Here is an 18320-nt window from a genome sequence, read left to right as displayed (position 1 = left end):
CTCCAGGCGGAATCTACAGTGCTATTAATATTCAGTTAGCAAACACTGGATACTTACTGTATGCCAGATGCCATGCTGGGAGGTGGCATGCTGCAAGGAACACACGAGAAGAGGTGCTCAGCCTAGATGGAGTTGTCCGGCCTGTCTCCTCCTGGCCTTTGCCAAGCCCTGGTTAATGAAACTCACAATGTGTCAGCGGACTTTAAAAACGAATCACCAAGAGGAAGAGAGAAACAAAACCAAGGAAGGGAAAATTTCTTACGTTTTTCAGCTGTACTACTGCTTCCCTCTAGCGTGGGTGCCACGCTGTGACGTGAGGAGCGTGGATCAGACAGACTGCTCCACTCCAGCCCCCTGCCTCGAGGACAGGCTTTCCTGGCTGACGAATGCTTAGGCGTTATGAGGACTGAGCAGGCCAGCTCGGGGCTGAGCACATAGTCGGGGCGCAGGGGTCAATGCTATGCAGGATGCCCAGACATCACAGCCTGAAAACGAATCTGATCCCCATGCTATCCAAAGGCCGCCCTCTGTGTTGCGGTCATACCAAACATTACATGTGGCCACCAGACTGACCAGATTCTGAAAGCTCCCACTGTCACGGCCCTCCTTTGGTTAAAGTCTCCAGAATTCTCTTGCCCTTGGGATGAGGAAGAAACTTCCAGCCTGGAGTCTGGAATAGCCCGCTGCCTGACCCCCATCACTCTGGCTGCATGGGTTTCCAGCCACACTGAACCACACGGTGCCCCAGCCGCATCACGCTCAGGTACTCCCTTGTCCCTGCACCTGCAGGCTCCCCCACCTAGCGTCTTCCCCGGCGTCTCTGGTCTGGTGACTTGAGCTCCTCCTTCAGTACCCAAGGTACACAGTGCCTCTCCTCCAGAAATAGTCCCCCACTCTCTCAAGCAGCGTTAGTTATTCTTTGTTTCTCCACTAGTGCTTTCACAACATAATTAGATTATAATTATGAGTGTGTCACATAATTAGCTTATTATAATTAGGTGTCTTTCTGGACACACCGTGAGCTGCTCAGCTCACTGCTCAGCTCACCACCCAGCCAGTGGTTGGCACGTGCTGGTCCCACACCTTTATAGAATGTACTGAGTGATGGCCGTGGTCACCTCCCTGGACGACCCCATCCTCTCTGGGCAGAGCCCTCTACCAGGTCCCTTGGAGAGGAGAGGGGTGGGAAGGATGAGAGAAAGTGGGGCAGGTGAGAGCCACACGGGGAAGGGAGGTGGGACGGCTGCCCTTGAGGAGGAAGAGGCAGAGAAAGCACAAATAGTTGTCCATAAACACACAGGGTGGAAACGAGTGTGTTCACAGTAGCAGCAGCCGTGCAGGGCAGAGCAAGGAGACAGGAAGGTGGTGGCTGTGGGCATGACAAGGTGACTTTGGAACCCACAGCCCAACCAGAAACAGCCTTTCCTTCCCTCTCAGAGCCCCCACTGTAGTCACAGGGAGGGAGGAAGGATGGACTCAAAAGCACACTTGCTGTTCCCTCTGCCGTGAGCGCCGTTCCCTCACCTTTGCGTGGCTGGCTGTTCCTCATCCTTCAGGTCTCTCCTCCCTAATCCCCCAGAGGGAGTCAGAGCCTCTCGATTGGGCCCCTCTGGATGATAAACTGCCTTAGTAATGAGGATGGGTGGTTCTTGCTTGAGTGCATCCAACAGAATCTCAAAGAGCATCCGACACAGACCAGGTGCTTAATGAGCACTTGCTGAATATAGCTCTTGCCCACCTCCCTCACCCTTCCAGCTCAGCTTATGCGGCACTGCCAGGCCACATGGCATTGACATCCTCAAGGTCTGCCCAGCTCTCACTGCCCGGTTGCGCCCACCCCTGTCTTGGGAGCTCCCCAAGGGCAATGACCATCTGCTTGTCCTTCGGCTCATGCTGGCACTCACCGGGAAGAGGTTTGAGTTAAACCTGAGTGCACCTTGCCAGGCCATTGGGGTGTTGATGAGAGTGGGTCTGCAGAGCAGCCGGGGCTCTTGAAATAACTGCAGTGATTTTGAGCCTTGCTGTTGTCTTAGTGACCTTCATGGAGGAGCAGAGCCTTCCAAAGCCCCTTTGTCACTCATGCTCAAGGGATTCATGTCTGGATGGGCCGGCCCGGGAGGGCTTAGAATGACACCCCCACTCCCCAGGTCTCTCAAGGTCTCTTCTCTCTGAGCCCTGGCACTTGTGAGGAGGACGAGTGGGAGCCTCTGGGTACTGGTTTTGTGCTTCTCTCTCTTTGCTAGACCTTCCCTTATGCTGGGCACCCATTGTGGTATATCTTACACTTTGAGATGTTGGTGAGGACCAACCAGCCTCTCTTCCCCGGGACTTAAAATCACTTGGGTTGATATGTGCTGTGACACCGAGGTCCCCAAGCAGGTCAGCAATGATTATATCGTCAATCTTACTCATTGGTTACTTACTATGTGTTGGCCACTGTTCTTGGAATTTCACGTATACTAACTATTAATTCTTACAACAAGACTTGAGGAAACTGAGGCTGAGAGCAAGAGAGTAATGAACTTGCCCAAGGTCACGTGGTGTAAGTAGCAGAGGTGGGATTTGAACTAGGCAGCCTGGCACCAGAGCCCATGTTCAAACCACTACTCCACACTGCTTCTTGCTAAGCATCCACTGTATTCCAAGCACTAATAGGAATAGCTTATATTTGACAGCTTTCTGTGGGGCAGGCACAGTTACAACTGTGTGAGCTGGTTTAATCTACACTGCCTTTTGTGGGATAGGCACCATTATATTCCCATTTGACAGATGAGGAGATTGAGGCACTGAGATGTTAAATAATTGTAGCAAAGGCTGGCTGAAGGGGGGGAGGCTGCAGCCCAGATGCTGGCCACTGTGGCCATCCCCTGTGACCACCTGATCCGAACGCCAGGCCTCTGGGAGGAGGTGAGGTGGCGTGTGCAAGGGGCAGGGTCCTGCCAGTGTGCTAAGCCCTCTCTGGTGGGTAGACAGTCCTGGGATGGTGGGGTTGGAGTCCATCCTCTCAGCCGGATGTTTGGGATAATCACAGCTTTGGTCCACGGCCAGAGGGACAAGGTCACAGCAGCCCTGTTCAGCCAGGAGGGTTTGCAGGTGGCGGGATGGTTGTTGGAGATGGGAATGACCTTGTGTCCTACAGCAGAAGAGAATGTATTGATTGATGTCAGATTTTACTGGAGTGTTATACACTGGGCTACCCTGTGATTTCAGCACTGAGGGTGGAATCTCCCTGCCCTGAAATAATACCCTCCGGTTTGAATATCCTCCTATGAGGTTTGGAGTTTAGAAATTAAGCAAGGGGGCTAGCACAACCTTGGAATGTCTTCAGGAATTGCTTGGATGACAAAATCCATGCATAACCCCTCTCTCAGCTAGGTAATGTGGATCATGGTGACAAGTCTCACTTTATATTTTTCTATGGGTTTTCACAAGCATTGTCTTTTTAGATTTTTTAAAACAACCCTGGAGTAGGCAGGGAAGGGGCGATAAGTTCTGTTTCCTTTTTATCCCAAGGCTCAGAGAGCCTGAGTAACTTACCCAGGGTCACACAGCTAGTAAGTGGCATGCCAGGGCCGGAACTGGGCCTCTTGTTCTGAGGTCAGTACCTTCCCGGCCCTCCTGGCTTTGGTTGAAGAATGTGCTTTCTGCATGGCTTTGGGTAATATGTTCCCAGAAGCGGAGTGAGAAAGCCTGTAGGTTCCCTGAGTACCATCCAGGAATTGGTGAGGAATCCTCATTTGTCACTTTAACTCCATCTGGTGCAGCAGGAAAAAAGAAAAAAGCACGTGGCTTAGTCAGAGCTTGGGAGGTCTGTCCTTTAATACTGATCACAAGAAAGCAGAGTGTTCGAGCTCTGTGCTGTCCAGGGCTAGCGGTCGGGGCTTCTGCATCCAGGAGTTCTTGAGCACTTGCTGTGTGCTGGGTGGCTCTGTTCTCACTGTGTGTATAGTCGTGTATTAACTGTCTTAATCCTCACGGCAAGTGAGTTGACATGGAATGACATAACAAGAAACCCAACAGAGTGAGGTCAAGGTCGCCTGGTTAGTGAGCGGCAGAGCTGGGATTCAGACCCACATTCCCAGGCGTGCCCTTCCCTCACGCTGCTGGCAGAGCAGGGGAATGGAGTGGTGTTTATGATGAGGTTGACTCCAGCCTCGGTGGAGGAAGAGGAGATGTGAGGCAGTGAGCTGCAATGCTCCGCCTAGAAATAACAAAAAGGAGGGTCTGTCAGTGGGGAGAAGGGTGCTCCCCACGGGAAAAAACAGCAGGGAAAGGAGGGTACGAGCCCCCCAAGGAGAAAGGAGGCCTGTCCTGCAGGAAACGGTGCTGTTCAGTGCAGCTGCTTGCTCGGTTTCAGGTGGTGCTTGTGCTCTGTGACACCACCTTCTGTCACTGTCTGCCCCATTAGGCTTTGTGGGTTGGAGCGCTTTGGGGGGATGAGAAAACAGAGGTGGTAACATCATAGTGTGTGGCTGAGTGGAGAAAGTGACAGGCCAGCATTGGAGGATGAGCTTTCACGAGGAGCAGAGACTCCGAGATACAGAAGCAGCTGGAGAATTGTGAAAGTGTGTTTTTGAGAAGGTTAGACACGTAATTCTCATACAAATAGCGAGCATGTGTCAAAGGCTTATTTAACTCATTAGCAAGGGAACTAGCAGGATGGCAAAGCTGGTTCCAGGAAAGATAAAGGATATAGACACATCTCGTTAGTGAAAGAAGGCTGCAGTGAGATTCCGAAGGTAGATGCAGACCCACTAACGTCCTACAGCACGATGAAACTGTAACCTTTGGGATTACCTTTTATTTCTCCAACAGAAACAAGGGGCAGTTTACAAATTTCCAACAAGTAACACCTGACTTTACAAAGTCTAAACCATAATCTGGAGTAAATCCCGTTATGTTCCCTAGGAGAGCTGGATGAACCTTCACTGGGCTTGTTAGAGGGTCTCCGATATAATGTTGAAAGGACGTAGGCATCCGTCTGCCTCATTTTGGAGTCCTGGATCATTTTTTCCTAGCGGTCTTTGAAGACATCTGCAGGAAGAGGGCTTCTGAGTTTCCTGTAGTAAGTGGGTTTGGGACTGTAGCCCTTATTTAAATATGAAAGGACACATGCTCACTGTTAAAGATACTGGATTGAAATGCACCCTCACCTCTACTCCTTAGAAACCCATTATGAGAACAGTAAAAGGATTTTTTAGGAAAGCTAAAACCCAGGAAGACAAGAAAGAGAAAATATAAGAATTTTGGAAGCTGGAAAGCAGAAGTATGAGCAGGAAGAAAGTCCTGTGAGGGCTGCTGCAGGAGGTGCTGCAGGTGGGGGCACGTGCAGCCGAAAGTGGGAGAGTCAGTGGAGGTCAAGGAAGCTGTGTGATGCCCTCTCCCATGTCCTCCCCCAGGCAGCCCAACCAGAGTACCCTCTCAAACCCAAACTTTGGCAGAAAACAAGGGTTCACTCTGGGAGGGGGAAATCGAGGATCTAGAGAAGAAAGGGTTTAAGAGGACGTGTACATATGGGTGTAGAGACCCGCAGCTCCCTGCCCCACTCAGCTTCCAGCCAGCTAGTGCCACTCCGGACCCCCTCAGGAGGAGACCAGAAGGTTCTCTGGGGAATCTGATCGGCCCATGAGAAGGGATCTAAAGACCCTGCCTCCAGAGGTGCCCACCAGAACAACCTTGTCACCCTGCAAGGAGGCCTTCAGCCACCAGCCTCACTCATGACATGCCCAGAGCATCCAGGCAGCTTCATGCTTCTTATTAAGACCAGACAGCTGAGAATCACCAGGCCGATGTCTGAGGACAGTCTTGACTTTGAGTCCAAGACAAACAGAAGAAAAGCAACTTGGAGTCAATCAGCTAGGCAGTACGGGAGATGAAGGTTGGGGGGAAGCATATATTCCCAGAATGAAGATAGACTTTGCATTACCTGTGTAGTGTACTTGCCAAGATGTGTAGTAAAGATGGAATCATGAGAAAACCATCAGATGAATCCATATGAGGAACAGTCTGCAAGAAAGTGGCCTGGAGACTTCAAGGATGTGAGTGAGAAGAAGAAAAATGTGGGATCTGTTCTAGAAAAAAGGCGGTGATGGAGACATGATCACCAATCCAGAACTGGAAAAATATATTTGTAAAACACATTTTTGGGATACTTGGAGAAATCGGAATATGAGCTGTATGTGAGATAGTGTTATATCAGGATTAAATTTTTTGACAGCCATAATAGTTCTGGGCGGGTTGGAGCAGGGTTTCTCAACTTCAGAACTTTTGACATTTTGGGCTGGATGATTCTTTGTGGAGGGAGCTGTCCTGTGCATTGTAGGATGTTTAACAGCATTCCCGGCCTCTACCTGCTAGATGCCAACAGCACACACCCCACCCCCAAGTCTTGATGAATAAAAATGTCTCCAGACATTGCCAAATGTCTCCTTTGGGGGAGGGAGGTTGCAAATTCGCCCTTGGTTGAGACCCATTGGTGTGGAGAATATTCTCATTCTAAGGAGAAAAGGGTACTGAAGCATTTAGGAACAATTACATAATGTCAGCAAAACGTGCGTGTGTGGTACAGAGAACATTACTGTGGCAAATACTAATTGGTGAATCTAGGTACAGGGCTTATGGGTGCTTGTTGTAGTCTTTAAACTTTTCTTTTGGTTTGAGCAATCTCAATGTAAGTTGATATTTTAACAATTAACGAAAGAGAACCCATAGAATTTCAGTACAGTTGAAGTGAAGACTCTCAAAAAGTGGTTGAGATAGAATTAAGAAAGTCTCCCAGATCATACAGCAAAGACACAAAGATTTGAGAATAGGAGATCCCTGAATCTCCCACATATAAATTGTGTGACTTTGGGGAAGTCTTGCCTCTGTGGATTTCAATTTCTTTTTTGGAAAGATAGAATTCAGTTTCTTTCCTGCCTCCCCCACAAATGTAGAGGGCGATGCTATTATTATTATCGCATGAATTTCCCTGGCTCTTAGGAGATACCTGCTTTCTGTGAATGGTGTTCATGTAGTTGTTGCTCTGATTGCTTTTAACTCATTCATTCATTAATTCATTTGAGAAACATTACCTGAAAATATTAGTATAAGTAAAACATGCTTTTATTAAAACAAACAAAAACATGATGAGAGAAAAAGTAGGAAAATTAGAGGAATGGATAGCAGGTCCATACTCAGAATAATGAGAATATTCTAGAAAGAGAACACAGAAAAAAACAGAAGGGGAAATCATTAAAAAAAATTTTTTTGAGAACACTTCTTAGAACTGAATTTCCAGAAGACAAGCTCATTAAGTCCTCAGCAAAATGCATGAAAACAGGCCTCACTAAGGTTTACCATTGTGAATTTGTCCTCAGTGTTTAGAAAAGCATCTAAACATTTCCAGGCGGGGGAAGAGGTCATGTTCAAAGGATCTAGAACTAGAGCAGCAGCAGACTTCTCAGCAGCAGCACTGGATGCTGGAAAGCCATGGAGGAACGCCATGGAAATCCTGAAGGAGATTGTTCCAGCCTAGAACTCTCTTTCCAACTGAGCCTCTAATCAATCATGATGGCAGATTAAACATGTTTTCAGACAGCAAGTCTCAAAATGTGTCTCAAATCTCCGCAGCTTTGCAGACGCTCACTCATTGCATACTCTTGGGTCTGCTCTTTGGGGGCTTTTGGGGCAGGCTAGGTGTCTGTGATGAATGCTGGCCCTTTCTCAGTCACCAGGGCAGGGGCTTGGCTCAGACTCCCATCTTCTCTCCTGTGTCTCTCTCCTGTCTCTGTGCTATTCATCAGATGCTTGCTGACCACGCCTCTGTGCTGGGCTCTGAGTCCTCCCCTCAGGGGAGTACTGGTCTCGCAGGGAGAAGACGCCCCGTGACTCTCAGCATTTCCTCAGATCTTTGACACATGCTTCCTCCTTCACAGTCCCTGGACTCAGGCTGTGTCTCGTGACATGTCCACTTATGGATTGTGGCCCCCTCCCCAGTGCCCAACTGTCGCAGTCAGTGGGTGTGTGAATCAAGAACAGAGAGAGCGTGGAGTAGAGGGAATCATGGGCCATGTTGCACTGCAGCCCACAGCAGCCACAAAAAGCTCTGGGTGCCCTGAGGATCTTGAGGTGGGAGCAGGGGAGGGGTGTGAGCCCAGGAGAGGAGCCGGGCCAGGCAAAGGCATGGATGGAGGCGTGAACCAGTACCAGAGCATTGTGGGCGGGGTCGCCAGTGTGTGTAGGTTTCCTCCCAGCCCTGGGACCCCTGGGTGCTAGGTTCTAAGAGCGTGTGAGTTTCACTAGACAGACCCACCTTCCACACCACCTCCCTGCCCCAGACTGAAGAAACAAGAACACCAGGGCGCAGGTCTGGTCCGCCGCCATGATGTGGCCAGCTCTGGCCTTGACCATGATGTGGCCGGCTCTGGCCTTGACCAACCATGGCCCACACGTATTTGCAGTTGGCAGCCTGAGCCTGACTCAGGAGAGAGGAGGGTGCACGGGTGGTCCCTCGCAGCCCCTGATGTCTGAGAGGGAGGCAGGGAATGGGCAGAGGGCTCGCTCATAAATGACAGCACATGTGCTGGGTGCAAGGATACACCTGACTCAGAGGGGGGGTTGCAGAGCTGGGATGTTATAGCATCCTATAATCTAGGTACCTCAGAGTCAGTGTTCTGTAGTAAAACGTGCCAGGCTTCTGGAAATCGAGGATCTGGTTCAAGTCCTGGCTCCTCAGGTCACTCCTTTGGACCTTCATCAAGCCTCTTAGCCTTTCTGGACTCAATGTCCCTCAAGCATCAAAGCAGGGATGACGTCGACACTCCAGTTTCGAAAACGTGGGTAGAATATTGTGCATTACGTTTGTTCCTCGGTAGGCTTCTAGGAACAGAAGAAGTCATTGTGGCTTTTAAGGAAGATACTTGGAGGCCCCAGGCGCAGGAGATTTGCCCGGCTCTAGCACGAATTAGAGTGGGCTTAGAGGGCACCCAGGGAGCCGGCCTCCAGCCAGGGTCCGGCCCCTTCTCACGGTGGGCTGCGGCTCCTACCTGGCCTCACTCTCTCTTTGTTCCACAGACACTCACGAAACATCCTCTGAGCATGAGTGTTTTTTAGCTCTAAGATCATTATTTTTCTTTCTAGTTCTTTTATACCTCAGAAAAATTGCCTGCCGAGAGTAAGGTTTTGGAAGAGGCCTGTCTGCACACCCATTGGACTCTGAGGATGGGACGGTGAACTCTGTGGGTTTGGACGACCACACATCAGACTTTTCTAAGCAGAAAGAACACCCTTCACTTAGCTCTGTGTGTGCTTACAGTGCCTTTCCTTCTTTTTTTTAAAAAACCCACATTTTGTTATGGAAAATTTCAATATAAGATCAGAGGTAGTAGTATAATGACCCCCATATGTCTATCACCCAGTTTCAACAATTGTCAGCTCGTGGCTGGTCCTCTTTTATCCATACCCCCTCCACTTACCCTTTCCCATATTATTATTTTGAAGCAAATCGCATATATCATATTTCATTCATAAATACTTCAGTATACTTGTCTAAAAAATGCTTTTAATGACATCACCACCGTTATGGCATGCCATTACTGCACCTGGGAAATTACCTGTTACTCTGTTCAAACTACACCTGGGTCTCTACTGCCTCCTTGGAAAGGGAGACCCCAGCCAAAATGCGTAGGGAACCCCAAGGAGTTCTTCCCGACCATCCTTCTCTGTGCTCAGGTCCTGGAAATTGAAGAGTGGTTCCTGGGACCAGTGGGAATAATTTTGGCCCTCCTTTACCTCCCCTTTCCTGGGCTGGGGTGGTATGGGGGGTTGCTCACGGTACTGCTGCCGGTCCAGGACTTGAGACCAGAAGGCAAGGGAGCAGCAGCCCTAGTGTTGATTGGGCTCTGCCCGTGAGAGGAGCATCTCAGACCTGTGTGCTTCGGATGGAGGAGGTGGAATGGTTCCCACCTAACCAAGAAGACAGAGGCTCAGAGGACAGGAGCAGCCTGTCCCAAGGCCCCCCAGGCAGTGAAGAAGAAGGCCACAGTCAAACCCCAGATCATCTTGAAGGACCCAGCTCTGGTCAAGGGTATGTGAGCACCCAGTCCCTTGGGAGGTGGCGTAAAGTCACAAAGTCAATCTGCATAAATGGAAGCTTATCTGTGCCGATGCTTACCCATGTTCAAGGTTACTCCCGTAGGCAGGTGTCCATTGGTGGGCGTTGAGCACCTCAGACACAACTTGCGGAGAGCTCAGGGATTCCAGAAAAGGTCTCTTGCAATAATTCCCCAGCTCTGCCTTCCCTTAACTCTCAGAGCTACCAGCTCCTGCCGCATTTTCTCATTATGCTCAGGGTTTGAGATCTGAGTCTGGATTTTAAATTTGTGCTGTCAGTATATTGAGCCTTAAAAATAGGACATTTCAGCATCCTCTTACACAATTAAAGTTAGGGGACCTTTCAGTGTTGGGCGCTGTGTTTCGTAATTTGCTTGCTTGACCTATTTTTGTTAGTAGATCTTTAATTCTCTTTAAATATTTGCTCCTATCTTTTGGTTTTATTAAATTTTGAAATGTACGTGTGTTTTTGAGTCCTCTGGGTAACTAAATGTCAACAGTACGTTTTTCATTGCCGGCCTGCAGAGTTACAACAATAACCTAAATCTGATCAGAAATGAGGTTATTTCCCTACCGTCCATCCTTACCCCAGAACTTCTGATAGTAAGGACAGGGAAATGTGAGAAATTAGATCAATGACTAGGTTCCCCTCAAACAGTTCCAGCTTTTCACCAAATTCTGACGAAGTCCAGTTCAACGCTTTACTCCTGTAAGCAAGCTAAGGACCTCTGCAATGAGGTTCATTGAGTGTTTAATCAAGTGACAGTTTGGACGATACTAATTCATACCCACTAGGATGGTCTTGATTTTAAAAATAGATAAATAAAAAGAAAATGTTGGAAAGGATGTAGGGAAATTGGAACCCTTGTACACTGCTGGTCGGAATGTAAAATGGTACAGCCACCATGGAGAACAGTTTGGAGGTTCCTATATAAGTTAAACATGTAATTATCATATGACCCAGCAATTCCACTCCTAAGGATCTACCCCAAATATTCGAAAACGGTTGCTCAAACAAAAACTTGTACACAAATATTCATATCAGTATTACTAATCATAGCCAAAATGTGGAAGCAGTTTAGATGTCCATCAGCTGATGAATGCATAAATAAAATGTGCTACATACATACGATGGAATATTTTTCAGCCACAAAAAGGAATGAAGTACTGGTACATGCTAAAACATGGATAAACCTGGAAAACATTATGCTAAGTGAAAGAAGCCAGACAAAAAGACCATATACTATATGATTCCATTTATATGAAATGTCCAGAATAGGCAAATCCGTAGAGACAGAAAGCAGATTAGTGGTTGTCAAGGGCTGTGGGGAGGCAAGGGGGTGTATTGGGGAGTTAAGTGGTTAATGTGTTAGAGTTTTATTTTGGGAAGAGGAAAATGTTTTGCAACTAGATGATGATAATGGTTGTACAATGTGCATGTACTCAGTGCCACTGAATCGCAACCTTTAAAATGGTTAATTTTATGTTACATGAATTTCACCACAGTTTAAAAAAAGACAGCTTGGATTCTCATAACAAACTCACTATTCTCCTGTTTGCCGTGAGGCCAAGAGAGTGAGCTGGGAGGATCTGCAAGTGGGTGGTCCAGTGGACAGGAGGGTGCAGTGACAGGATGGGTGCTGGAGTGAGGCAGATGTGGGTTCAAATCCAGGCAAGCTGTGTGATGTTGGTCAAATTTCTTAACCTCTCTGAGCCTCATTTTCCTCATCTGTAGAATAGAGCCGTTGTTAGTGCCTACCTCACAGGGTTGCTGTGGAGACAAAGGTCTTTTGGTCAGCCATGAATGGGTTTAGGCTGGCAGCCCGGGGCATGCCATTCTCCAAATTCCAGCTGCCTCTTCTGCAAAACTAAGAGTGAGAGCCCCTGCCTGGCGCACCCTTGTTGCATGGAGGAAGGAGATCATGAGCAGGAATGTGCTCCGGTAACTCTGAGCCCGTGTATGTTCTCAGGCCACGGGGACTGCATTTTAGGAAATGCCTGGTTTTTCTTTCCTCAGTGATGTCCACTATACTCTGCAGACAGAAGCCTGGGTTGGATCTGACTGAGGTCCCTGAAGCTCTTTTGCAGGTGACTGGCTGGTCCCTACCTGTCCAGCTCCTGCTGTGAGGCAGCATGTGTACTCTGACCCTAGCCTGGGCAGACAGTTTTTCCATGCAGGGATTATCCTCCCAGCACTAGGGTCACCTAGTTAATTAAACCTGCTTTAGCTCAGGTGCCCTGGGGGTTTTAGGTTCCTGGGATCAAAATCTAAGTCAGACGTTGGTTCTCAACCACCTCCCAGGGAACATTTGGAAGTGTCTGGAGACACTTTGGGTCGTCACGATTTGGGGAGGGGTTAGGAGGTTGCTTCTGGCATGGAAGTGACGGAGAAAGGCCTTGGGTGGCTCTGCAGGCTCCAGCTAGGGAGAAGTGGGGTGTTGATACCTAACCAAGAGGGAGGACACAGGATATTTGGGGGTGGGAGGGACAAGGCATTGAATAAGAGCTGCTCGTGGGACAAGCGGGGAGACCTGTCTAGCACACAGGTGAGCGTGACCTCGGGGCAGCATGTGTGCCTGCAGTCTGGCTGCTTTCACTCGTGAACTGTGAGAGTCAGCCCCGAGGTGGTGGGTGGCAATCGTCCACACTTTTCTGTTGCTCTGCAGAACTCCCTGGTACTGTGCCTAAGTGACTAGTGTGTCCATCCACCTGCTGAGGGACGTTTAGGTCGTTTGAAGCTATAGCGAATAATGCTGCTGTGAGCACCTTGGTACACACATGACTTTTGAGGCACATGTGCATGAACTTTTGTTGGGTACCCGGGAGTAGAATTGCTGGGTTGTGGGAGTGTGTCTGTCCATCTTTCAGAGATATGGCCGTTTGGTTTCCCAAAGTGTACACATCACTCTGCCAGAATGTGTGGGAGTTCTCGTTACTTCTCATCCTGACCGACGTTTCTGTTCTGGCGTCTTATGGTTTTAATATGCGTTTCCCTGAAGCATAATGGCTCTGGGCACATTTGAGTGTGTTTAGTAGCTATTTGGTTATCTTTTTCCCCCATGATGTGTCTAAGTCTTTGTCCAGTTTTCTGTTCGATTGTGTTTTTCTGGTTGATTTGTATCCGCGTCCTCCGTCAGATGTATGTGCTGTGCACGTCTTCTTACCCCCGTACGTTTCATTTTCGCTCTCTTACTGGTGCCTATTTCAAATGGAAGTTTTTAATTTTAATAAATGGAAGTGACTGATAATAGCAGTGAAGCAAATGCCTTCCTTAAAAATGGAGCAAAATGGGATCTTAGAATGAGAGAGGAAGCCTGGTGCATGGCTGGCGTGATGTTTAAGGGAATGAAGCCCTCTGATTTAGTGGGAGGCACCAGGTGTCCTGGAGTGCATCTTGACTCTTGTCAAAGAAGGTTGTTTTATTTTTGGCTGGCCAGTACAGGGATTGAACTCTGGACCTTGGTGTTGTCAGCACCACGCTCTAACCACCTGAGCTAACTGGCCAGCTTGGATCTTGAATCTTCTGTTTATTGGGCAGGCCCCACTTCTCCATCTGGAAAAGGGGGGTGCTATCTGCCTGGCTTCTTGGGGTCCACAGGGTCTACTAAATTTACATGGGTGAGAAGGCTCTGAAGAGATCTGTTAAGAACCCAAGGGCAGAGGCGAGGCCCCAAACCCCCTTCTCCCTGGCTGCAGTGGCAGCCTAGGCATGGGCATGTGGGCGCTGCTGGAATAACCTGGAAGGAAGGGATCATGCATGGGGAACCATGGCACTGGCAGCATGGCAGGATGCACCCCTGCACTCTCCTCCTCTCTGGGGTCGCCCTCTTCCCATTCCTTCCCATCCACGGCCTGAGAGCCTTTGCCTCGAAGATGAAAGAGCTCTGGGGAGAGGTGACTTCTAGGACACTGACTGGCCCGGATCCATTTGTGTCATCTTGGTAGGTGCGTAGTGTTTGGGGGCTCCAGGATTATTCTGCAAGGGCCAACAGTTATGCGTGAAACCCTCATTCCCACCTCCCAACCCCATTTCCTGCTGCTTCCCCATCGCACGCTGACTTCTCTGTTCTGCCATCATCTTGCCGCTTCCTACTTCCAGGCCTTTGCCACACTGTGTCCTGGGCTGCAGATCCTTCCTGTCTTTGTATCGTCCAGGCCTCTTCTCTCTGTCTGCCTCCTCCTGCCGCACCCCATCCTGCTGTCTTCTCTTCCTGGTTCCCAACACTCCCTGACTCTGAGCGCACACTGGGGTAGGGTCCCCCTCTCCCACCAGCATGGCAAATCCATGCAGGAAGGATTTCACCTCGTTCGCTGTATCCCCATAGTCCATCATGCAGGGCACGTAGAAGGAGCTCACAAACACTCAAGGAAGGAGGACACTTACTTAAAAGCAAAAACTGGGTCCCCAGCAATCAAAGGCAGAGCAGGGTCGCAGTGACTGAGACACAGAGCAAATTCCATGGGCAGAGGCGAAAGCCCCCCATGTGCCGTTGGTGCCCTCTGCCCTCATTTAAAAGAGAACCATGAGGGGATTGTTAAGCTCTAAGGACCAGGTTGAGTTTCCTAGGAGGTGGCAAGCCTTCCCTCCTTATCCCTCGTAATCCTCGGGGTTTGGTCAGTTATGGAGGAGGGGCTGTGTCCTGGCCTCAGGCAGGAACCCGCTCTGAGAAGGCCACTTTAGGAGCCACACAGCCATGATGTCCTCAAGCGCCTCTCAGGCATGGGAGTACAAGATGGGCCCTTTCCTGGGACAGGGCAGGTGTCAGCAGAAGATGGCTGTCAGGTGTCTGGGCAGATGCTGTAGATTTGGGTAGTCTAGTGCTAATCTGTGATTTCGTTTTTGGTGCCCCACCCCACACCAGATGGAGCTTATCTGAATGGTCAGAGCAAGAGGTGCTGCTTTTTTAAAACCCTGAGCTTTCCCAGTGACAGCTGTGGAATCACTGCCTTCATGGGATCCTGCTTTTGAGGTGTGCTTTATCAGCTCCTGGAAGGAAACTGCAGCTCCTGTCCTGGGTCACACAGCACTGGGCCGGCACCCAGAACCCTTAAGACCTGCAGCCGAGGGCTGTTCCCTCTGCTCTACACATGGCGGAGGGTGCTGGGCCATATGGGGGGCCTGGTGGGCAGGGCAGGGGCTCTGGGTGTGCAAGGGGCTCAGGCCAGACTCCAGATAGTCTGCTTATGAACCGAGGGACCGTGGACAAGGGGGTGACCCTTCTGAGCTTTGGTTGTCTCTTGAATAGAAGGGGAAGTACTCTCACCTAGGCTTGTTATGAGGGTTCAGCAGACAACAGCAGCCCCTGGGAGGAGATATGCATTAGGAGGTGGGTGGTCTCGGAAGTGGGATGGCAGAGATGCCCACCAGGACGCAAAACACTGATGATCACCTAAAGAATTTTCAATTGCATTTGCACAGTATTAAATTCTTCAGTTATTTAAGATTTTGTTTCGGTTTTATCTTTTTAGGCTAGTGATTCCCAACTAGGCCTGCACATTGGGTTCCCCTGGGGAGTTTTAAAAAATTTTTAAAACTGTCCCCTTCCTCTCCCAATATTATGATGTAATTACTTGGAGGTGTGATCTGGGCACCAGGATTTATTAAAGCTCCCCAAGTGATCCCAAAGTGGAGAGCCTCTGATTTAGGCAGTTATGTCTTTAATTCACCACCTTTTAGAAATCTGTGGGAAACCCAAGATAGGTTATTTAAAAATGCACATGAGTTCTTAAAAAAAAATTCCCATTATTGCAGCAATCTATATGCACTATTCTGTCAGTCCTTTGAAATGTATTGGTCAGCTCCCTAGCAGATCATCTGCACTGGTTTTCTTTTGAATCCCTTCCTGCCTCAGGGTCTTTGCACTTGCCGCTCCTCTTTCTGGAACACTCTTCCAGGGTCTTGCTGTGGCAGATCCTTTGAATCATTTAGGGCCAGCTTAAACATCGCCTCCTCAGAGAAGCCTTCTCAGACTTTCCACTCTCAAGTGGCCCCTTCCCCAGTCACACCCGATCACGTCACCCCTTCCAGTACCAGAACAGCTGCTCTGCTCTAAAATGTAAGCCCTTGAGAGCTGGCATTGCCTGTCTTATTCACTGCTGGTTTCCCTCGCCTGGCCTGGTACCTGGCACTGAGAAATCCCCCCTCCCCAAGTACTTCTTTATGAAATGAGATTGAATGCACATCTTCGGTGGTTGTGAGCCCCTTGAGCGAGGCCCATGGATTGTGTCCCTTTGAGGCTTCTTGCAGTACCTGGCACGGGGTGGAGGCCCTGTTGGTGCTGGTATGTAAATATGCTTATCAACTTGTTATGCAATTAAGCATCTAAACCGAAAAGACTTGTCTGTTTGTTTGGCTCTAGGTTTTTACAGAGGAAGGGGAAAATGAAGTAGGTAACGAAAATAGTAATGCACAATTCCAGTTTGGAGTCATATAAATACACTTTTCAAAATAGGTAAAGATATAGACCAAAAGTTGAGTGGTATATCTGGGTGAATTTCACTTTCTTCTCTGTGCTTGTTTTATATTTTGAAATTTTTCTGTAGTGAACATGTATTTTCTACAACCAGGAATATTAAGTTTTAAAGGGAAATTTATATTTTTCATTGCTTCTGGTACAGTGGCTTAAAAACTCTGGCTCGAAAAAAGAGTATATGTGTAAGAGTACTTTAAAAAGTTTGTGGAAAAATAGAATTAAAAGATAATATGAGTCTTCCCATGAACATTTTGAAGTACCCTCATACCTATAATAGAGAAATATAGATATATATAAAATATGAAATAAAAAGACCCTCTGGCTCTGAAGTCAGACCAACCTGCTCTATGACTTCCGACTCTACCTTAGGCAGGTTAGTTAGTATCTCCTAGCCTCAGTTTTCCCATATGTTAAATGGGAATAATAGGAGTCCCTGCCTTGTGGTTATGATGAAGATTAAATGTATTTAATATGTGTAAGGTGCTTGGAACTGTGCCTAATGCATAATGAGCACTCAGTTTGTGTTAGCTGGCATTTTGAGTACTACTAAGATACCAGGTTAGCCTTTTTTAGGTACAATATCTTGCTTAATCATTGAGTCCCCCCCCCCCCAAACACACCTATGAGGTAGGTAGAACCAAAAACTGAGGAAAGATAGCTTGCCATTGACTGTTGTTGGAGCAGGAATTGGGACACAGTTCCACACTGCTTCCTCAGGTATGCATTGACTACGCGCCATCCAACCCTACCTGGAAACAAAGGAATCGATCAGTCCTGTAAATCCACGCTAGAGAAATTCTTAGAGAAAGCTACCAGGAGCAGTGGCCCCGGGGCTGTTTCTTGACGCTGGGACTCTGTCAGGGGTCCTGATGCGGACACTCTGCCCTCCAGTGGCAGATATGGGGAGTACGTCTCTTCAGGGCCACGGAGCCTCTCAATATGGTATAAAGAGCACTGGATTTAGAGTCAGAAAACCTGTTTCACACCCCATCTCTTCACTCACTAGGAACAAGACCATTAGCTAATGTGTCTCAGCCTCACCCAGTCTGCCTTAGACCTGGACCACTGCAGTAGGTGGTTGGCTGGCTGCCTGTCTGGCTCCTCCCATCCATCATTTATATGGCTTCACAGTCATTCTGATCACCAGCAGGTATGTTCTTGTCACTTTCACATGTCAAGACCCTGGAGGTCCTTGTGCAGAGGAGGAGACCTAATATTTATGGAAGGCCTGGCCCTGAGCTGCAAGCCTGCTGTGTGTCTGGCCCCCCACCCTGCTCTCTATCCTTATTTTGTGCCCTCTTGTCCTGCACACCCCTCTGTGTAGACCCTGGAAGGGACTGAGAGAAATGAGATTCAAATGTGGAATTGATAGCTAGGAAAGGTAGCCATGCAAGTGACATGAATGGAAGACAAAACATCCTGACTGTTAGAGACTTTGCGCGTGCTGTTCCCCTCCTGGAACACCCTTCCTTCTCTCTGTCTCAAGACACATGCCTGTGTAGCCTGTAGGGTACACTCGAGTCTCCCCTCTTCTGGAACATTACCTGTTGGCACACCAGGCAGGCTGAGCTGTCTTCTGCTCTGTTACCACTGTACTTAAATTTCCCCACCCACCCCCGCTGCCCCGAGTACAAGGCTCATGCCAATGACAATATGTTTGTTTCCCACTTGGCCTCCCTGCTAGACTGGGAACTTGCCAAGGGCAGAGAGAGACTGTGTCAGCCCTCCAGGTAGCTCTTCCTTACCCCAGCAAGG

General features: G+C 48.7%; 1 protein-coding gene and 1 non-coding gene across 3 annotated transcripts in view; one reads left to right on the top strand and one right to left on the bottom strand.

Moving 5' to 3' along the window:
* Positions 1-18320, top strand: part of SLC24A4 (solute carrier family 24 member 4) — a 143472-nt gene that overhangs the window by 33878 nt on the left and 91274 nt on the right. The gene's annotated exons all lie outside the window — the stretch shown is intronic.
* On the bottom strand, positions 13523-13596 carry TRNAV-GAC (transfer RNA valine (anticodon GAC)). Its single transcript has one exon. It is a non-coding gene; the product is annotated as a tRNA-Val (tRNA).

This window comes from Cynocephalus volans, chromosome 3 (assembly GCF_027409185.1).
Source record: "Cynocephalus volans isolate mCynVol1 chromosome 3, mCynVol1.pri, whole genome shotgun sequence".
Classification (NCBI taxonomy): domain Eukaryota; kingdom Metazoa; phylum Chordata; class Mammalia; order Dermoptera; family Cynocephalidae; genus Cynocephalus; species Cynocephalus volans.
Note: the sequence above shows the minus strand (reverse complement) of the source record. Positions and strands in the feature narration are given on the sequence as shown.